The sequence below is a fragment of the Arachis ipaensis genome, chromosome B9 (assembly GCF_059453495.1).
Source record: "Arachis ipaensis isolate K30076 ecotype BB chromosome B9, ASM5945349v1, whole genome shotgun sequence".
Classification (NCBI taxonomy): Eukaryota; Viridiplantae; Streptophyta; class Magnoliopsida; order Fabales; family Fabaceae; genus Arachis; species Arachis ipaensis.
The window spans coordinates 118,210,514-118,226,210 of NC_142444.1; the positions used below are offsets into that span (position 1 = coordinate 118,210,514).

Below are 15,697 nucleotides of genomic sequence, written 5' to 3' on the forward strand. Positions count from 1 at the left end.
CTTCGGATGCCCATTCTTCAAGGTAAACTCACAATTTTTCATGTATATGGATGAAGATGAAAGTTCTTTTTACCAATATATTTTCATACTATCCAAATTGATTTAGGTGAAAGAACCATATTGCAAATTCTTTGTGTGGGTTGATGACCATATTGGAAGAATTGGGTGCATGGAGCCAACAAGGGAATTAGGTCACAATCAGAGCTTAGATGTTAAAAAATATTTTGGGATAAAAGAATTGGAGAATAGAATGACTGATCTAGAGCAAAGAATAATTTACCTAGAGAACAAGAAAAGCAGTAACTTCTGGGTCATAGTTATAGGCTTAATTGTTGTAGTTGTTAGTCTTTGTTTACTTAGGGTATGAAAAATATGAAAAAAAAATGTGGATTATAGTGAATTATGTCCGTTGACTATTTTGGTTAATATGAATGAAAGAATGAAGATTTAAATTATCCATATCTTTTTGCCTTAAAACAGATATAAAATGCGTGTAAATTAATGTTTATTTTAATTCAATGAACTTAAGTCAGAAACAAGCCATATATAATTCATTCAATCAACAATAATTCATTCATTCAACATAAACCATAACATAAGAATATTATCATACCATAATATAATAACGTCTGGAAAAAGAAAATGTAGTAGGTATATCAACCCTCGGTTTCCAAAATACTAATTCGAAAGCAATTAAATTGGCTAAAAAAAAGTTTGCCAATATGTATAACAACCAAATATTGAATCAAAAAACTAATATTTGTTTCCAAAATAAGTCAGGAACAAGCACGTCACTTTTTCTGGTTCTTAAAGCCAGGATTTGGTATAAACTTGAACATTCCTATTATGGCACAATTTGTTGCTGCCAGGGTCTCTTTTGATACTCCTCCACTCGATCTTGTTGTCACACTTGTTGAAGTTGGTGGAGCAACTTGAGTCTGAGTTGTAGTTGGTGCAGGTGGCCTTTTGATTGGTTGCTTTGGCCTAAATTTAGCTGGTGCTTTGCAATGAGTCTGGTTAGTTGTCTTGATTGGTGCTTGGCTGAATGATGCTGCATGTGCTGGAGTTGTTTCTGTTGGTACAGCTGCACTTGCTGGAGTTGCTGATGGGGCGGGGCGGGAGTGGGGGATGCCTCCCTGCTCTCCGTCTCCGCCCCCAGAATTAATCTCCGTCCCCGCCCCGTTTCCCGCCATGGGGGAATAATTGTCCCCATGCCCATTTTCCATGTTTCCCGCATTCTCCGCAGGGCCCCATTCCCCATCTCCCTATGTTTAACATTCATATAAAAATTATAATAAAAGATATCAATAAAACCAAAAAACAAACTACAAAATATTATTACAAACACGCAAACATATCTTATCTAAGATTATAAGTCCAAAAATATAACATAGCAAATCATAGTCCATAAAATAAAATCTTGAACAATAGGGTTAGAATTTTTTAATGAGTAAAATTACTAAAAGAACCCCCTATATTAGAAATAAAGTATGGGTTATTAAGTAAGTTAAAAAATTTGGGGAATTATCGGAGATGGGACGAGGATCCCCGCTCGGGTTCCCGCGCCTGTCTCGGAGGAATTTCGCTCCCCATCTCCATCCCCGCGGAAAAAATTTCCCACCATTGGGGCCCCATTCGGGGTAGTTCCCGCAGAGATCCCACCTCCTGGGGATTTTTGATACCCCTAGCATGGTAAGACTTGATTTGGGAACATTGGAGTGCCTTGTGCTTGTTCATTTAGAGCTTCATGTTGTGTATTCTGGCCAGCCTACAATATTTATAATGAAGATAAATCCTATAACTTTTCTATTGAAGACTGATGAGCGGATAATTTATACGCTTTTTGACATTGTTTTTAGTATGTTTTTAGTAGGATCTAGTTACTTTTAGGGATGTTTTTAATAGATTTTGTGTTAAATTCACATTTCTGGACTTTACTATGAGTTTGTGTGTTTTTCTATGATTTCAGATATTTTCTGGCTGAAATTGAGGGACTTGAGCAGAAATTAGATTCAGAGGTTGAAAAAGGATTGCTGATGCTGTTGGATTCTGACCTCCCTGCACTCAAAGTGGATTTTCTGGAGCTACAGAACTCGAAATGGCGCGCTTCCAATTGCGTTGGAAAGTAGACATCCAGGGCTTTCCAGCAATATATAATAGTCTATACTTTGACCAAGAATTGACGACGTAAACTGGCGTTCAACGCCAGCCTTCTGCCCAAATCTGGCGTCCAGCGCCAGAAAAGGATCCAAAACCAGAGTTGAACGCCCAAACTGGCACAGAAACTGGCGTTCAACTCCACAAATGGCCTCTGCACGTGTAACACTCAAGCCCAAGCCCAAGCACGCACCAAGTGGGCCCCGGAAGTGGATTTGTACATCAATTACTTACTCATGTAAACCCTAGTAGCTAGTTTATTATAAATAGGACCTCTTACTATTGTATTTGACATCTTTGGACGCCTGGTTCTTAGATCAGAGGGGCTGGCCTCTCGGCCATGCCTGGACCTTTACTTATGTATTTTCATACGGTAGAGTTTCTACACTCCATAGATTAAGGTGTGGAGCTCTGCTGTTCCTCAAAGATTAATGCAAAGTACTACTGTTTTCTATTCAATTCTTCTTATTTCTCTTCTAAGATATCCATTCGCACCCAAGAACGTGATGAAGGTGATGATTATGTGTGATGCTCATCATCCTTCTCCCTTATGAACGCGTGCCTGACAAACACTTCTGTTCTACATGAATTAAGCTAGAATGAGTATCTCTTAGATCTCCTAACCAGAATCTTCGTGGCGTAAGCTAGAATGATGGCGGCATTCAAGAGAATCCGGAAGGTCTAAACCTTGTCTGTGGTATTCTGAGTAGGATTCAATGATTGAATGACTGTGACGAGCTTCAAACTCGCGAGTGTTGGGCGTTAGTGACAGACGCAAAAGGAGGGTGAATCCTATTCCAGCATGATCGAGAACCGACAGATGAATAGCCGTGCCGTGACAGGGTGCGTGAGCATATGATTCACTGAGAGGAGGGGATGTAGCCACTGACAACGGTGATGCCCTTGCATACAGCCAGCCATGGAAAGGAGTAAGACTGATTGGATGAAGATAGCAGGAAAGCAGAGGTTCAGAGGAACGAAAAGCATCTCCATTCGCTTATCTGAAATCCCTGCCAATGAATCTACATAAGTATCTCTATCCCTTTTATTGTTTATTTTAATCTAATAAAGTATCATGTTTAAATCCGCCTGACTGAGATTTACAAGGTGACCATAGCTTGCTTCAAGCCAACAATCTCTGTGGGATCGACCCTTACTCACGTAAGGTTTATTACTTGGACGACCCAGTACACTTGCTGGTTAGTTGAACGGAGTTGTGTCCACACATAGTAAAGAGCCATAATAATGATTCCATACAATAACAAAGAGTACTACATTAATGTGATCACAATTTCGTCCACCAAGTTTTTGGCGCCGTTGCCGGGGATTGTTTGAGTTTGGACAACTGACGGCTCATCTTGTTGCTCAGATTAGGTAATTTTCTTTTTATTTTATTTTTTTTTCAAAAATTTTTCGAAAATATTTCAAAAATTTTCTCATCTGTTTTCGAAAAAAATTAAAAATGTTTTCAAAAATAAATTATTCTATGGCTTCAAAATTTTTAAGAATGAATTCTAGTGTTTCATGAAATATGTTGAATCATATCTGGCTGTAAAGCCATACCCAAACTACTTTGGGATTGGGATTCAACTAATCACTTCAGCCCATGTAATTATATGTTGCATCCTGGCTGGCTGTAAAGCCATGTCTAAATTTATTTGGACTGAGGCAGCAATTTGTTATCAAGAGCAAGCTAGATGGAGTTAATCCACCTGCTACTGTTTCTGATTTACATACTAAAGCTTGGCTGGCTATTAAGCCATGCCTGACCCTTTGATTGGAGCTTTAGAGCATAAGATTCCTGGAATTCATATTAAAAATTTTGAATCCTTATTTTTCTTTTTTTCTAAATAATTTTCGAAAAATATAAGTTAAAAATCCAAAAAAAATCATAAAATCATAATAATCAAAAATATTTCATGTTTTTTGTTTGAGTCTTGAGTCATATCATAAGTTTGGTGTCACATGCATATGCATCTAGCATTTTTCGAAAATTTCATGCATTCATAGTGTTCTTCATGATCTTCAAGTTGTTCTTGGTAAGTCTTCTTGTTTGATCTTGATAATTTTTTGTTTTGTGTCTTTTCATGTTTATCATATGCATTCTTGAATTCTTAGTGCGTAAGCATTAAAGAATTCTAAGTTTGGTGTCTTGCATGTTTTCTTTGCATTAAAAATTTTTCAAAAATATGTTCTTGATGTTCATCATAATCTTCATAGTGTTCTTGGTGTTCATCTTGACATTCATAGCATTCATTGTTTTGATCTAAAAATTTCATGCATTGCATCTTTTTAGTATTTTTCTCTCTTGCATCATAAAAATTCAAAAATCAAAAAAATATCTTTCCCTTTTTCTCTCATCAAATTCGAAAATTTGAGTTGACTTTTTCAAAAAATTTTAAAATCAAGTTGTTTCTTATGAGTCAAATCAAATTTTCAATTTGAAAATCTTATCTTTTTCAAAATCTTTTTCAAAAGTCAAATCTTTTTCAAAATTCTTAGTTATTTTCGAAAATTCAAAAAAATATTTTTCAAAAATCTTTTTCTTATTTTTATATCAAATTTTCGAAAATAACATAATCAATTAATGTTTTGATTCAAAAATTTGAAGTTTGTTACTTGCTTGTTAAGAAAGATTCAAACTTTAAGTTCTAGAATCATATCTTGTGATTTCTTATGAATCAAGTCATTAATTGTGATTTTAAAAATCAAATCTTTTTCAAAACTAATTTCAATCATATCTTTTCAAAAATATCTTCTTATCTTATCTTTTTCAAAAATATCTTTTCAAAATATCTTTTCTAACTTCCTAACTTCTTATCTTTTCAAAATTTGTTTCAACTAACTAACTAACTTTTTGTTTGTTTCTTAACTTTTTCAAAACCACCTAACTAACTCTCTCTCTCTAATTTTCGAAAATATCTCTTCTCTTTTTCAAAAATCTCTTTTTAATTAACTAATTATTTTTATTTTTTATTTTTTATTTCAAAAATTTTCGAAAAAAAAAAATTTACTAACAACTTTCAAAAAAACCAATTTTCAAAAATCACTAACTCCTTTTCAAAAATAATTTTCGAAAATTCCCCCCCCCCTCTCTCTCATCCTATTCTATTTATTCATTCATTAACTAACATTACTTCCTCACATCATCACCAAATTCGAATCCCCTACTCTATCTGTGTTCGAATTTCTTCTTCTTTTCTTCTACTAACAATAAGGATCCTCTTTTCTGTGACATAGAGGATTCCTCTTCTTTTCTTTTGTTCTCCTCTTTCTTATGAGCAGGGACAGAGAAAAAGGCATTCTTGTTGAAGCTGACCCAGAACCTGAAAGGACTCTGAAGAGAAAATTAAGAGAAGCTAAATTACAACAATCCAGAGACAACTTGATTGAAAATTTCGAACAAGTAAAGGAGATGGCAGCCGAACCCAACAACAATGCAAGGAGAATGCTTGGTGACTTTACTGCACCTAATTCCAATTTACATGGAAGAAGCATCTCCATTCCTGCCATTGGAGCAAACAATTTTGAGCTTAAACCTCAATTAGTTTCTCTAATGCAGCAGAACTGCAAGTTTCATGGACTTCCATCTGAAGATCCTTTTCAGTTCTTAACTGAATTCTTGCAGATATGTGATACTGTTAAGACTAATGGAGTAGATCCTGAAGTCTACAGGCTCATGCTTTTCCCTTTTGCTGTAAGAGACAGAGCTAGATTATGGTTGGATTCTCAACCCAAAGACAGCCTGAACTCTTGGGATAAGCTGGTCACGGCTTTCTTAGCCAAGTACTTTCCTCCTCAAAAGCTGAGCAAGCTTAGAGCTGATGTTCAAACCTTCAGACAGAAAGAAGGTGAATCTCTCTATGAAGCTTGGGAAAGATACAAACAGTTGACCAAAAAGTGTCCTTCTGACATGCTTTCAGAATGGACCATCCTGGATATATTCTATGATGGTTTATCTGAGCTATCAAAAATGTCACTGGACACTTCTGCAGGTGGATCCATTCACCTAAAGAAAACGCCTGCAGAAGCTCAAGAACTCATTGACATGGTTGCTAATAACCAGTTCATGTACACTTCTGAAAGGAATCCTGTGAATAATGGGACGCCTGTGAAGAAGGGAGTTCTTGAGATTGATACTCTGAATGCCATATTGGCTCAGAATAAAATATTGACTCAGCAAGTCAATATGATCTCTCAGAGTCTGCATGGAATGCAAGCTGCATCCAACAGTACTCAAGAGGCTTCTCATGAAGAAGAAGCTTATGATCCTGAGAACCCTGCAATAGCAGAGGTAAATTACTTAGGTGAACCTTATGGAAACACCTATAACTCATCATGGAGAAATCATCCAAATTTCTCATGGAAGGATCAAAAGCCCCAACAAGGCTTTAATAATGGTGGAAGAAACAGGTTTAGCAATAGCAAGCCTTTTCCATCATCAACTCAGCAACAGACAGAGAACTCTGAACAAAATGCTTCTAATTTAGCAAATCTAGTCTCTGATCTATCTAAGGCCACTGTAAGTTTCATGAATGAAACAAGGTCTTCCATTAGAAATCTGGAAGCACAAGTAGGCCAGCTGAGTAAAAGGATCACTGAAATCCCTCCTAGTACTCTCCCAAGCAATACAGAAGAGAATCCAAAAGGAGAGTGCAAGGCCATTGACATAAGCGCCATGGCCGAACCTGTAAGGAGAGGAGAGGACGTGAATCCCAAGGAGGAAGACCTCCTGGGACGTCCAGTGATCAATAAGGAGCTTCCCTCTGAGGAACCAAAGGACTCTGAGGCTCATCTAGAGACCATAGAGATTCCATTGAACCTCCTTATGCCCTTCATGAGCTCTGATGAGTATTCCTCTTCTGAAGAGAATGAGAATGTTACTGAAGAGCAAACTGCCAAGTTTCTTGGTGCAATCATGAAGCTGAATGCCAAATTATTTGGCATTGATACTTGGGAAGCTGAGCCTCCCTTGTTTATCAATGAACTAAGTGATCTGGATCAACTGACATTGCCTCAGAAGAGACAGGATCCTGGAAAGTTCATAATACCCTGTACCATAGGCACCATGATCTTTAAGGCTCTGTGTGACCTTGGTTCAGGAATAAACCTCATGCCCCTCTCTGTAATAGAGAAACTGGGAATCTATGGGGTGCAAGCTGCTAAAATCTCATTAGAGATGGCGGACAGCTCAAGAAAACAGGCATATGGACAAGTAGAGGACGTTTTAGTAAAGGTTGAGGGCCTTTACATCCCTGCTGATTTCATAGTCCTGGATACTGGAAAGGAAGAGGATGAATCCATCATCCTAGGAAGACCTTTCCTGGCCACAGCAAGAGCTGTGATTGATGTTGACAGAGGTGAGATAGTCCTTCAATGGAATGAGAACTCCCTTGTATTCAAAACTCAAGGATCTCCCTCTGCAACCATGGAGAGGAAGCAGGAAAAGCTTCTCTCCAAGCAGAGTCAACCAAAGCCCCCACAGTCAAACTCTAAGTTTGGTGTTGGGAGGCCACAACCAAACTCTAAGTTTGGTGTTGAACTCCCATATCCAAACTCTAAGTTTGGTGTTGGAGAGTCTCAACAAAGCTCTGCACATCTGTGAGGCTCCATGAGAGCCCACTGTCAAGCTATTGACATTAAAGAAGCGCTTGTTGGGAGGCAACCCAATGTTTATCTAATTCTTATTTTTATTGTTTTTCATGTTTTCTTAGGTTCATGATCATGTGGAGTCACAAAATAAACAAAAAAAATTCAAAAACAGAATAAAAAAAAAAGCAGAAGAAAAATCACACCCTGGAGGAGCATCTGTCTGGCGTTCAAACGCCAGAACAGAGCATAGTTCTGGCGCTGAACTCCCAGAATGGGAGCATCCTGGCGCTGAACGCCCAGAACAAGCATGGTTCTGGCGTTCAACGCCAGAAATGGCAGCATAGGGGCGTTGAACGCCCAAAATGGGCACCAACCTGGCGCTGAACGCCCAAAGTTGTGTGCAAGGGCATTTTGCATGCCTAACTTGGTGCAGGGATGTAAATGCCTTGACACCTCAGGATCTGTGGACCCCACAGGATCATCTCAGGATCTGTGAACCCCACAGGATCCCCACCTACCTCATCATCTCTCTTTCCATTCATGATCATCCCTTCTGTTTTCCATTTACCACTCACATCCTTACACCCACTTACCTTCAAAATTCAACATCTCTTCCCCACCCAATCCCACCCATATGGCCGAATACACACCTCCATCCATCTCCTCCATATCTTCTTCTTATTCTTCTATTCTTTCTTCTTTTTCTCGAGGGCGAGCAACATTCTAAGTTTGGTGTGGTAAAAGCATAGCTTTTTTGTTTTTTTCCATAACCATTGATGGCACCTAAGGCCAGAAAAACCTCTAGAAAGAGGAAAGGGAAGACAAAAGCTTCCATCAAGGGTCTATAGCTCAGTGGTAGAACATTTGACTGCAAATCAAGAGATCCCTGAGATACCTCAGGGGATTCATTTTCTCCCACACAATTATTGGAAGCAACTAAGGGTGGAACATCAGGAGCACTCCATCATCCTTCATGAAATCAGAGAAGATCTAAAAGCAATGAAGGAGGAGCAGCAAAGACAAGGAAGAGACATAGAAGAGCTCAAGGACATCACTAAGGTGGACTCATTCCTTGTTCTTACTTTCTCTGTTTTTTCATTTTATATGTTATGTGCTTATCTATATTTGTGTCTTCATTACATGATCATTAGTAGTAGTAACTATGTCTTAAAGTTATGAATGTCCTATGAATCCATCACCTCTCTTAAATAAAAACTGTTTTAATTTAAAAGAACAAGAAGTACATGAGTTTCGAATTTATCCTTGAACTTAGCTTAATTATATTGATGTGGTGACAATGCTTCTTGTTTTCTGAATGTATGCTTGAACAGTGCATATGTCTTTTGAAGTTGTTGTTTAAGAATGTTAAATATGTTGGCTCTTGAAAGAATGATGACTAGGAGACATGTTATTTGATAATCTGAAAAATCATAAAAATGATTCTTGAAGCAAGAAAAAGCAGCAAAGAACAAAGCTTGCGGGAAAAAAAAAAAAAGAGAAAAAAATAGGCAAAAAAAAAATAGAAAGAAAAAGAAAAAGCAAGCAGAAAAAGCCAATAACCCTTAAAACCAAAAGGCAAGGGCAAATAAAAAGGATCCCAAGGCTTTGAGCATCAGTGGATAGGAGGGCCTAAAGGAATAAAATCCTGGTCTAAGCGGCTAAACCAAGTTGTCCCTAACCATGTGCTTGTGGCGTGTAGGTGTCAAGTGAAAACTTGAGACTGAGCGGTTAAAGTCAAGGTCCAAAGCAAAAAAAGAGTGTGCTTAAGAACCCTGGACACCTCTAATTGGGGACTTTAGCAAAGCTGAGTCACAATCTGAAAAGGTTCACCCAATTATGTGTCTGTGGCATTTATGTATCCGGTGGTAATACTGGAAAACAAAGTGCTTAGGGCCACGGCCAAGACTCATAAAATAGCTGTGTTCAAGAATCATCATACTGAACTAGGAGAATCAATAACACTATCTGAACTCTGAGTTCCTATAGATGCCAATCATTCTGAACCTCAATGGATAAAGTGAGATGCCAAAATTATTCAAGAGGCAAAAAACTATAAGTCCCGCTCATATGATTGAAGCTCTGTTTCATTGATAGTTTGGAATTTATAGTATATTCTATTCTTTGTATCCTATTTTGATTTTCAGTTGCTTGGGGACAAGCAACAATTTAAGTTTGGTGTTGTGATGAGCGGATAATTTATACGCTTTTTGACATTGTTTTTAGTATGTTTTTAGTAGGATCTAGTTACTTTTAGGGATGTTTTTAATAGATTTTGTGTTAAATTAACATTTCTGGACTTTACTATGAGTTTGTGTGTTTTTCTGTGATTTCAGGTATTTTCTGGCTGAAATTGAGGGACTTGAGCAGAAATTAGATTCAGAGGTTGAAAAAGGACTGCTGATGCTGTTGGATTCTGACCTCCCTGCACTCAAAGTGGATTTTCTGGAGCTACAGAACTCGAAATGGCGCGCTTCCAATTGCGTTGGAAAGTAGACATCCAGGGCTTTCCGGCAATATATAATAGTCTATACTTTGACCAAGAATTGACGACGTAAACTGGCGTTCAACGCCAGCCTTCTGCCCAAATCTGGCGTCCAGCGCCAGAAAAGGATCCAAAACCAGAGTTGAACGCCCAAACTGGCACAGAAACTGGCGTTCAACTCCACAAATGGCCTCTGCACGTGTAACACTCAAGCCCAAGCCCAAGCACGCACCAAGTGGGCCCCGGAAGTGGATTTGTACATCAATTACTTACTCATGTAAACCCTAGTAGCTAGTTTATTATAAATAAGACCTCTTACTATTGTATTTGACATCTTTGGACGCCTGGTTCTCAGATCAGAGGGGCTGGCCTCTCGGCCATGCCTGGACCTTTACTTATGTATTTTCATACGGTAGAGTTTCTACACTCCATAGATTAAGGTGTGGAGCTCTGCTGTTCCTCAAAGATTAATGCAAAGTACTACTGTTTTCTATTCAATTCTTCTTATTTCTCTTCTAAGATATCCATTCGCACCCAAGAACGTGATGAAGGTGATGATTATGTGTGACGCTCATCATCCTTCTCCCTTATGAACGCGTGCCTGACAAACACTTCTGTTCTACATGAATTAAGCTAGAATGAGTATCTCTTAGATCTCCTAACCAGAATCTTCGTGGCGTAAGCTAGAATGATGGCGGCATTCAAGAGAATCCGGAAGGTCTAAACCTTGTCTGTGGTATTCTGAGTAGGATTCAATGATTGAATGACTGTGACGAGCTTCAAACTCGCGAGTGTTGGGCGTTAGTGACAGACGCAAAAGGAGGGTGAATCCTATTCCAGCATGATCGAGAACTGACAGATGAATAGCCGTGCCGTGACAGGGTGCGTGAGCATATGATTCACTGAGAGGAGGGGATGTAGCCACTGACAACGGTGATGCCCTTGCATACAGCCAGCCATGGAAAGGAGTAAGACTGATTGGATGAAGATAGCAGGAAAGCAGAGGTTCAGAGGAACGAAAAGCATCTCCATTCGCTTATCTGAAATCCCTGCCAATGAATCTACATAAGTATCTCTATCCCTTTTATTGTTTATTTTAATCTAATAAAGTATCATGTTTAAATCCGCCTGACTGAGATTTACAAGGTGACCATAGCTTGCTTCAAGCCAACAATCTCTGTGGGATCGACCCTTACTCACGTAAGGTTTATTACTTGGACGACCCAGTACACTTGCTGGTTAGTTGAACGGAGTTGTGTCCACACATAGTAAAGAGCCATAATAATGATTCCATACAATAACAAAGAGTACTACATTAATGTGATCACAATTTCGTCCACCAAAGACATAGAAATCTTTTAACTTTTCTATTGAAGATACGTAAATCCTTTGACTTTTCTATCGAAGACAACTAAATCCTTAAGTGCTTTATTACCTCAGGCTCTGGAGCAGATTGGAATAATGAAAGTTCCACTAGTGCTTGACTACTTGAGTTCTGGTGCTTTGGTTTCCTGGTTTTAGCCTTCCAATTAGGATTAGATGGTGTTTCCTTGCACGTCTTATAGTTGTGACCCTTCTCGCCGCACTTGCTGCATGTTATGCGAAATATTTTTCTTACCTTGTCCCCTTGGATCAAATCCTCTATCGGATCCTTCTTTCTTTTATGCACTTTTGGCCTACCAATCGCCCTCTTAATGGGTGGAGGATCTGGCTTGACATAACCTATTCTATGCCAATATTCTTCACTGAGAACTGGTTGGATAGAGTGTGCATAAGTCAGATGGATGGACTCCATGCAAAGCCATTTGTGCACATAATCTTCTGGCTTGTCATGCTTCTTCCTAATAGCAGCAATCGCATGAACACAAGCCATTCCTATAATTCAACAATCACATACAAGTTTAGAATACATTACTCATTTAACAAGTTTTTAATCAAAGAATAAGTCAACCTGTTAGTTGCCATATATTGCATGAACAAGTATGTTTCATCAAATCAACATAAACTCTTGATGTCTTGCGACTCACTTCAAACCACTTCCTTTCATTATCACCTGTCCATTCTAAATTCCATCTGTTGCTGGTCTTAATCATTCGGGCAAGTCTTTTTTGCTGTACCGGAACAAGCTTTCCAGGATATGCTGATAGTAGAGTGATATGCTTCGTCATTCTCATCATGACATAACAACACAACTCTTCACACATTGTAAGAATGGACTTCACTCTGTACTTTCCTATTTTGGCATTCCAGAATTCACACATATTATTTGTCAAAGAATGAACCTTTGGCCCATGGTTAAGGTAAGCCTTCACCCACACCCGAGGATCAAATCTTGTAAGATACTCCCATGCCTCTTCATTAATCTTCTTAAGCTTTTCTATGGTCTCTACAAACTCAGGGGGATTGAACAGCTTGCACACTCCCAAACCACATCTCTGATTTGCAAATTCTTAAAACGGTTGATGAAGTTTTTCCACATATGCATTACACAATTTCGATGTGGTGCCTCTAGCATCACCTCTTTCATTGTTTCAAGAAGACCCTGAAAGTAGCATAATATCATCTCTAAATGAACAAAAAATCATAAACAAGTGAACCAAATTATAACAGATTCTAATGCAATTTAACAAATTCTAATTTAATACACAAATAATGCTAATGCCAAACTCAACCCAAACGAGTCAACTAATGCTAACTAATGCAATTTAACAAATTGTAATACACAAATGAACTAATGCTAACATGATGCATAAATGAACTAATGCTAACTAATGGCACTAGCATGAGAAAAATGAACTAGTGCAATTTAACAAATTCTAATATAATACATAAATGCACTAATGCTAACTTAATACACGAATGATGCACAAGTGAACTAATGTTAACTTGATGCATAAATGAATTAATGCTAACTAATGCCACTCGTATGATGAAAATTGAACTAATTCAATTTAACAAATTCTAATATAATACACAAATGCACTCGTGCTAACTTAATACATGAATGATGCACAAGTGAACTAATGCTAACTTGATACATAAATGAACTAATGCTAACTAATACCACTGGTATGATGAAAACTGAACTGATGCAATTTAACAAATTATAATATAATATACAAATGCAGTAATGCTAACTAATGCCACTGGTATGAGAAAACTGAACTAATGCAATTTAACAAAAAAAAAAGTAGAAACAGAACAAGTCTCAATTTCTGCAGTTTTAATACAAATAATCTAAATTGCAGAATACAACAAGTTAACTATATTTCAAAATACAAGCATAATTTTATAAACTAAATTTTCATAATAGAAGCATAATGAACTAGATTTCAGAACATAAGCATAAACAAATAAATTACTAACATTTTGTTGATCCGACATAAAGTTCCATCTGTGCACACTTGCATTCCCAATATCTTCTTGTAAGAGAGTTAAAAATCATTTTCATGACTCCTTTGTTTCTGATCCGACAACAGCATAAGCAATGGTATAGAAATTATTATTGGCATCTTGTGCCATCGCTGAAAGTAAGTGTCCACCGAAGTACCCTTTTAGAAAGCAACCATCCAAACTTATTAGATGTCTACAGCCACTCTTGAAGCCTTTTTTGCATGCATCCAGGCATATATATATCTTATCAAACACTGGTGGGGACTATGGAATTGGTATCACTTCTAAGAGTGCGGTAGATCCAGGGTTGCTGTGTAAGAGTTCAAACAGATAATCCCTCAACTTTCCATATTGCTCACTCTCACTTCCAACAATTCTATCTCTTGCCTCCTTTAGTGCCTTGTAAACCATCTTATCATGAGAATGTATGCCAAACTCATCTTTTAGAAATCACTAGCCTCCTTCCTAGTCATCTGAGGATAGATAGCTAGCCTTTTTTCAATTTTCTTGCTCAGCCAGTGTTGGTCAGCAGCATTACTGCCCATGTCCCTTGCACATGCATGCTCAGATTTAAAAGTTTTAACCTGGAAGCACCTAAGAGAATTATTGTAGGATATATGTACAACCCATGGACATTCTTCTCCTTTGTAGCCCACCCGAACCCTTTTTTTTTATCGATTTTAATCCACTGAAGCTCCCTACCCTCAAATATGAACAAGTCCTTCACCACTTCTTTAAAACCATCAAGAGTTGCAAACTTGGTGTCTACTTCAAAGTGGCCTTCTTCAAATCCATACTCATCATTGAACTCGGACCAGTGTTGCTTCTCAGCTTCTTCATCAAAAGAAATAGGGGTATGTAAATCCTCTTAATGGTATTCATAGTCATACTCTGAATCAGTGGAGCTTGAGTGTACAATAGGCCCATTACTAGGCCCACCAGTTTTCAAAGAAGGCCCAGCTCGTTGGTCTACACTGGGCCCAACACTTGGTTGTACATTAGGTCTTTTTCTACCAATATTCGATGTATTCTTCCTTGGTGCATCCTTCCTCTTTAGTGGATCCTTCTTGTTCTCTTTTATTTTTCTCTTTGGTACAGTCACTTTTTTTCCTTGTAAGTCATGTTTCTCTTCTTTTTGGTACGCTTCTCTTCTCCACTGCTCTCTTCATCATCACTGTCATCATTATACCGCGGAGGTGGAGGCTTGTAAGGTTCATCCTCCGTGCTCTCGTAGCCGTCTTTAGAGGATGATGTCATCAGATTATCACAGATGTCATCTAGTTCTATGCACTCAACATTTCCAGTTCCTGTATTCCTGCCTCCTGCTTCTTCTACATACTCAGGTTCATTAACAGCATGATCAAAGTAAGCATAGAACTTATCTTTTTCTTCATTCATAATTAAATTGTTACACAATCCACTATCCCCTATTAAATGATGAAGCCCAGATTCTATATCACTTGCCGTACTATCAAACAAGTATATTGTCTTGTAGCCAGGATATCCTAAACCCTCATACAACTTCACCAAATCACCAAAGTTGATAAAATCTATGTCTATCTTTGAAAATTTTTCTACTTTTTCATTCACATAAACAAGTCCTCTATCACCATTCCTCACAAACTTTCTTCCATGGTGAAAAACAGGAATTACATATCTATCAGTCATCTGTAATTTTTAAATAAAAACAAAATCAACCCACAATGCATAGAACCCTAAGAAACTTTGAAATGAGAACACAATACATTTTTCAAATAAACTGAAACAGGAAGCAACCATGACAGAATGCATTTGCATGCATCGTACCCTACACTAAATGGAACCCTAATGCAAATGTGATCATGAACGTTGTGCATTTGCTTACCTTGATTGATGACTGAACTTCTTTAGCATACGAACTTCGTTTCTCCTACTCCACCCTCTTCAATGATACTTCAGTTTCGTTTTAGAGGGAAGGAAGCTCTGCCTTGATGAAGGGGTTAGAGCAGTATATGGTAATTTCTGTCTTGCCAAAGGGTTTTTAATAAGAAGGACTACCTTTGTAAAACGACGTCGTTTTCATCAGCAAGGACC

The 15,697-nt window shown here is 37.9% G+C and overlaps 1 non-coding gene and 1 pseudogene across 1 annotated transcript; both read right to left on the reverse strand.

Annotated features, from left to right (window-relative positions):
* Nucleotides 1-5,968: 5,968 nt before the first annotated feature.
* Nucleotides 5,969-6,076, reverse strand: LOC148546077 (small nucleolar RNA R71). The gene has a single exon (XR_015901621.1). It is a non-coding gene; the product is annotated as a small nucleolar RNA R71 (small nucleolar RNA).
* Nucleotides 6,077-14,135: 8,059 nt separating this feature from the next.
* Nucleotides 14,136-15,292, reverse strand: LOC148546078 (uncharacterized; annotated as a pseudogene).
* Between the last annotated feature and the right edge of the window lie 405 nt (nt 15,293-15,697).